This window comes from Xyrauchen texanus, chromosome 16, assembly GCF_025860055.1.
Source record: "Xyrauchen texanus isolate HMW12.3.18 chromosome 16, RBS_HiC_50CHRs, whole genome shotgun sequence".
NCBI lineage: Eukaryota > Metazoa > Chordata > Actinopteri > Cypriniformes > Catostomidae > Xyrauchen > Xyrauchen texanus.
Window position 1 is genome coordinate 29,441,324 of NC_068291.1, and position 7,717 is coordinate 29,449,040.

Here is a 7,717-nt window from a genome sequence, read left to right on the forward strand (position 1 = left end):
AGCTATACAATTAGCTTTTAGGAAGACAGCAAAGGCCATTTAATTTCAAAAGCATTTAAACTTCCATTACCGTCATTTCCAACACTAGATTTGATTATACACGACACAGGGTTTAAGATGTGGTGGAAATTACACTGTGGTGGCAATTTTCATGACTTTCAGAAGAAGAAAAGAATGACATAAATCTCCTGTGATGCATATAAATACATACACTGTTGGACATTTTTAGAAGATACATTTTTAAAACATCAGTGAGATACATTAATAGGAGTGTGAATACTGTGTTATTTTCCATAAGTCCGTACACAATGTGCAGTGTTATTGCATGGATTTTCCAGCGTAGCAGACCTACAGTAGTGGCCAAAAATATTGGTAAATATGCAGCAAAGAAGGCTGTGAAAAAAAATCTGCATTGTTTAGCCTTTTGATCTTTCATTCAAAAAATTCACAAAAATCTAACCTTTAATTGAAGTAAAACTATTGAAACATGGGAAATATCTCATTATTAAATAAATATTTTTCTCCAAATGCATTGGCCATAATTATTGGAATCTCTTGTGTTTGCTGCCAAAAAACTATTTTTTGGTTTCATCTGACCATAGAACCAGGTCCCATTTGAAGTTCCAGGAGTGTCTGGCAAACTGAAGATGCTTGAGTTTGTTGTTGGATGAGAGCAGAGGCTTTTTTCTTGAAACCATCCCAAACAACTTTTGCTAATATAGGTGATGTCTATTTTTAGTGCCAATAATTTTTGCCAACGTGTTTTGGAGAAATATATTTATTTAATAATGAGATATTTACCCTCTTTCAATTGTTTTACTTCAAGTAAAGGTTAGATTTTCACCCAAAAATGAAAATTCTCTCATTATTTACTTACCCTAATGCAATCCCAGATGTGTATGTCTTTATTTCTTCTGCAATTGCAAGTGAATGGTGACCAAAAATGTAAGCTAAAAAAGCACATAAAAGCATCATAAAAGTAATCCATATGACTCCAGTTGTTTAATCAATGTCTTGTGATGCAATTCAATTTTCACTATAAATCTTGACATCAGCAGTCTCCTTGACGATTCTGGTAATTCTTATTCTCGTAATTTTGACTTTATTTTCAAAATATTATGACTTTAATCTCATAATGCTAGGACTTTATTCTCGTAATGTTGACTTTAATCTCATAATATTACTGTAAAGCAGTTCACTGGAAAGGAGGAGGCAAGAACTGGCCGGCGATATAAACAATATTTTCATGATTATCTTCAACAAAAGACAAACACACACACATGACGGACATGTACGTAAACGATCTCCCTCTCGTCACACCACCATCCGCAATCGGCCTTTATCCCTCTCGGAGGCTTGATTAGCCTGATAAGGGACCGGGTGTGTATAATCATGACCCGGCCCCGCCCTCCGCCCTGTCACATTCCTCCCTCGTCCCCTCGCAGACGGCGGTCTTCTTTTGACACCTTCGCGTTTCTGGGGGATGGCAGGGCTCTCCTCCGCCCCTGACAGTGGCCCTGACCGCTCCAGGCGGTCGGTTAGGAGCCCCTTCTCTCCTCGCGGCTGCTCCGTTGGGGTGGATGATAGTGGCGAGAACTCTATTACAGCGTATCCCTCCTCCTTCCTGGGTTTCGACAATAGTGTAAAGCAGTTCAATGGAAAGAAGGAGGCAAGGACCGGCTTGACGATATAAATAATAGTTTTAATGAGAAACTTAAACAAAAGACACAAACAGGGCCGGACTGGGACACAATTTCAGGCCGGGAAATCCTACACCCATCCAGGCCATCCTATGCACCCAAATTAAATTTAGAAACACGGACAACCTTGTTTTTTTTCCCCCCTAAATTACATTTATTTCACAGTATGACCATAACATAAAAACATAAGCAACCAACCTAGAAGTAAAGCAGTCCTAATATCAAATGGGTCTGCACATAACGTCCTGTACACTGCAATTACAACTGCAATAAATAATGTTATGAGATTGATGTTTTAAATAAATGTTTGAATACAAAAAAAAAAATCAAAACTTAAACATTAAACTAAACCGCCAATAGGTGGCGGCAAGTGACCGTCTTAATTAGTGAGTCATTCATACAAAAGATTCGTTCAAAACGCCGCGCTGCTGTAGCTTTCCTTTGGAACTATTTTAGTCGGTGAAATAGAACAAAAACAGTTAATATGGTTTGTGTCTAAAACGTAAGTAACTTAATAATAAATATTAACTACGCTACTTGTTTATTGAACAATAAATTCAAATTTTCAATCGTGATAATATTCTGCAAAACAGCTCCCTTAGTTGTGTTATGTTAAACTAAATCATATGTTATAAATAAAAAAAAAACAACAATTAGAATTTTTACCTCAGTACATTTCTTCTGTGAGTTTTCTGTGTGCACTCATTTGTTTTGATTTCTCCACGAATGTAACGTTAGACGGGTGCTGCTCGCATTTTCTGTTTAACCGTTTGTCTGAGGCGTAAAGTCGAATCGTAGCCTTGCCAGTCAAGACTAACAGATTCATGATTTTTTTTATTAGGGCCCAAGCACAAAGTGCGTAGGACCCTATTGTTTTCGTTAGGATTATTATTATTATTATTATTATTATTATTATTATTATTATTTTTTTTTTTACGACTTACGGGGCACTTTTGGGGCTCTTAACATGCTCAAAAACTCTTGAAACTTTGCACACGGGTCAGAACCTGCGGTCATTAGGGCCGGGCTGAAGCTGGTACCCGGGCGTGGCAGGGGGGCTCGACAGCGCCCCCTGGAACAGGGGCCGAAAACTTGGTCTATAACTCAAACACGCTTGCATGTAATAATATGAAACTCGCTACACATATAGATCTCATCGTTTCATATATCCTTCATACTTTTACTTTTTACCACAGACCAACAGGAAACCGTCTATTTAGGGTTGTTTGAAAAACGCACGCAATGGAATTTGGAATACTCCTCCCAGAGAACTCCACCAATCGCCACCAAACTCGGTCAGCATGATGTCAAGACATTGAGCATGAACAATTGCCGGCAGATTTTTGATATCTCTAACGGTTTGGCCGTGGCGAGGAAACGAAATGCTGGCGAGAACGAGAAACAGTCAGAGTGTTATAACTTCTGCATACATTAATTGATCTCGATGAAACTTCAGCGGTGTGTTCGCTGTAAGAGGCCGATCGCATGGATGTGACTATTGTGAGTCAAAGTTATAGCGCCACCAACTGGCAGAAGGAAGTGTGTCACTTTCAAAATGCTTTAAAATCACCCACTTATTGTTACACGATTTACTTCAAACTTTAGGTGTATAATGTAAACACACGGCAGATGTAGACGTGTGAAAGGATTATTGATATCTTAAATACTGTTGTCGTGGCAGCTCTTCAAACTTGAATTTTCTTTTTTGATGCCTGGTGCAGGGGCTCAGTAGCGCCACCTTCAGACAAAAGTGGGGTATTGGTTTCATACTTTGACCTAGAGTCAGATATTTTGGTTTGAATGTGGAACACATTGCACAAGAACTTTGAAGCTCAAAAAGCACATAAATGCAGCTTAAACAGCAAGGAAGTGTGTTATAACTTCAGCATACATTACTTGATCTCGATGAAACTTCAGCAGTTTCTTCACTGGAAGAGGCCGGTTGCGTGGATGTGACTATTGTGAGTCAAAGTTATAGCGCCACCAACTGGCAGAAGGAAGTGTGTCACTTTCAAAATGCTTTGAAATCACCCCTTATGTCTCAATTGAACAAACAGTTGATAAAGAAATCGGTATCAATATATTGAATTATTAATTATTTCAGTGATCAACTGTGATGTCCGGTTAAGATGAAAATAAACTATTACTCTGTCTAAGCGATTATCTTTCTGAAACACGTCACAAAAACTTACAGAAACGGATAACACAAACATGATGTTGGAAATATACACTTATCAGAATAGTTATATTAAACTTGTCTATTTCAGTTATAAAGCTGTCTCATATGTAATTTCTCCTTTAATTCTATAATATAACCACTAGATGGAGGTCTAAGCACATTTTCTGTATTCTCGTTGTTTTAACGTAAGAAGAAGACTTGTACGTGTTGACTGTTGAGAACGGTGTTTGGAGATTTTAAAAGACGCGGACCAGACGGAAAAACAAGACATACTGCATCATTAGCGTTCAATATTTTAACGAGGGCCACTCATGCGCTGTACGCGTGTAAACATCAGCTTGAGGACTCTTCAAAATGTATATAGGTCTCAGTTCTGGATGGACTTATTTGCAGACCTTACAGATGCTGGATACTTCAACGGGAGTCGTGAGCGTCATTGCTTTGGTGATACAATAAAAAATACTCTACAAAAAAAAAAAAAAAAAAAAACAAAACAGGGTTTCCGAGGGTCTTAAAAAGTCTTAAAAAGTCTAAAATTTCAAAATCAAAATTTAAGGCCTTAAAAAGTCTTAAATTTGCTGAAGTATTGTGTTCTAGGTCTTAAATAATTTTTAACAGGTCTTAATTTTCCTACGTCCATGTAAATCTCATTTAAATGCTCCACAGCGCTTTGGAATGTTTCTTTTTTTACTTCCGTGGTGTTGTAGTTTCTTATTTCAGCTAGTCCAAATATAATTCAGCTGTATTATGACTACAAAATAGACCAACATGCAACAGCCAGCTTTGAACTTTCGTGTTATTGGCGCGAGTCTCTCGGATACAACAGAAAGACGTTAAACGGATTTTATTCAGCTATGAGGAAGTGCAAGTTTAGCGATACTTGGCTTGAAAAATCTGAATTTCGTGCTTGGTTAAACCCAGTTGCAAGTAACGCATTTGAAGCCTACTGCTTATGCAAGAAAGCTATTACACTGGGAATGTTGGGTGTACGGGCGCTGGAGTCTCATTCAAAAAGTGAAAAATATCTAACTGCTGTCAAGGGTCTCCAGCAAACTACAGCCATCAGCCATTACGCGCTTTGGAATAGCGGATGATGACTAATTTCCAAAATCACGGGACCGTTCGTGCTGATGTTCGACGAAAGTCTTCATCGCACCACCAAAACGAAACAGCTGGACCTGCACGTACGTTTTTGGTCTGCTGCGAATGGGTCGAGACTGCAATAAATAAAAATAAAAAGGAATAGGCTACAATGAATGATCTATGGCAGGGCTAGTATAATGGTGGCCCCAGATCATCTTTATCTGACCCTCCAACAGTTTTTTTATTTTTAAAAACCCTCACAATCTGATATCAAAGTGCCCTCTCAGCAAAGGTTTAGCGCGTTCATAGGCAACCGCATTCATCGGTGAGTTTAACAACGCTCATTGTGGCGTACAACACCATTCATCGGTGAGTTTAACAACGCTCAACTGCAGGTAAAGCAGCACTCAGAGGTTAGTTCAACCAAAACAACGCTAAACTGCATGTGGCTAATGTTTACACTCAGGGTACATTACGGCATGTTTTCCATAACGTTACGACGTTCTCAATATAATTCATAATCACACGTTTATAATGAACAACGCGTTATGGTTATTGTGTTATTAAAAACTGTGTACGCAGGTGTTACAGTTAACATGGTAACACTAAGTTACACCTGGTTTACTTGTATGTTACTGATTAAGAAGTAATGTAAAAAAAACAGTTATAACTGCATGAAGATGAATGGTAACACAATACTGGCAAAATACTGTTTACATCTTGCAAATGCATATGATTCAAGACTACAATTCCCCCAGAACGGAGGGAGGGGCGGGGTGACCAAACCTCATTATCATTTAAAGTCATATGCACTGAAACGGCGTGCTGAAAACGGAGCTGTTTTTGAGCAGTTAAAATTAGTGTTTTCTTAAAACACTAATGAGAATTTTTAATAAAAGTATATTACAAAGTTTTCATTTAGACCCTAAAGATTCATATTAACTTGTACAAAAATGGCATTATATGACCCCTTTAAGGTTACAAATACACACACACACACACACTCCATCATTGCAATCTTGACATTGCAGCCTGTTCATTATAGCCGCAATAAAATATAATAATAAAATAGTAAACCTACCATATAAAAATTACTCTGTTTAAATAGTCAGTAGTACAATTCAGTATCATTCACAGTAAGCACCGCTCCACTGTGATGTTTCCAAGCATATTTTTTAGCATGCAAAGAGGATGATTTTCTACGTCGGTATTGGAGCGTGAGTAAAGTACAAAGCCTATAATAACTGGCAGAAGGCAGTAAGAGAAACAGGAAGTCTGTTATAACTTCTGCATACATTAATTGATCTCGACGAAACTTCAGCAGTGTGTTCGCTGTAAGAGGCCGATCGCATGGATGTTGCTATTGTGAGTCAGTTATAGCGCCACCAACTGGCAGAAGGAAGTGTGTCACTTTCAAAATGCTTTTAAATCACCCCCTTATGTCTCAAGTGAACAAACAGACCAACAGAAAGTCAGATATTTTGGTTTGAATGTGGATTTCTTGGAATTTGCACACATCTTCTCGACGGTCGAGCGAGCTTACGTTATTGCCCGTCGTGCTTGGCGACCCTAAAGGCCCAGGGGTGGCGGTGCCACCGGCTTGGGCCCGTCATCGCTGCTCGCAGCTTTAATTTTTATTGTTATTAATATTAATAATAATTTTATTGAATGCCAAATTCAAAAATGATCACTGGTAAAGGTAGTAATATAAAATAATAATAATATATATATATATATATATATATATATATATATATATATATATATATATATATATTAAATAAATAAAATAAAACGCTGGCTGGCAGCAGGCCAACTTAGTTGCCAGGCCAGCGGGAATTGTCCCGGTGCTCCCGATGGCCAGTCCGGGCCTGGACACAAACACACATGATGGACATGCCCTTAAATGACCTCTCTCACCCGCACCATCTTCCGCAGTCGACCTTTATCCCTCTCGGAGTCTTGATTAGCCTGATAAGGGACTGGGTGTGTAGAATCACCACCCGGCCCCGCCCTCCACCCTGCCACATTCCTCCCTCGTTCTCTCAGGCTGGGAAGCCCCTGGCATGAAGTAAACCCCCCTTCCCTGGGGAGGCCGTGCCCTGCCCTCAGCCCCGTCTGCTGGCAGGGTAATTCCTGTAACAGTGTAGTACCCCCAAAAACAATGTAAAATTTAAACGAGAGGGAAAAGGCCAACGCGGATCGGCAGTGAGTGAGAGAGGAGAGAGAGATGAAAAAAACAACTTACTCCCCAGTTCTCCGATTGCTTGTTCCTCGGCCACTCCTCCACCCTTTAACGGACAACAGACGCACCTCTCCGGGTGGATCGGAGGCAGTCCTCCAGCCCCTGGAGGACGGAACGCCCTGCCGCATTCTCAGGGAACAGAAGGGGTCTTCCCGCCCCTGGCAGCAGTTCTCCTGCTCCAGGCAGTCGGCAGCGAGCCCCTCCCGCTGCGGCGGCGCTCGCTCAGGCCGGGCTCCTCTGTCCCCCCTGGGTTAGATGGTAGTGGCGAGAACTCTACTATGGCGTATCCCTCCTCCTTCCCGGGTTTCGGCACCAGTGTAAAGCAGTTCAATGGAAAGGAGGAGGCGAGAACCGGCCTGGCGATAAAACAATATTTTAATGATTAACTTAAACATAATGCTACAAATTTATTCTCGTAATTTTTTTATTACATGGCAACAAAACGCTGTTGTATTATATGAATTATGACATAATACCCATATAAAATAAATAGTTTACCCACACCGTGAC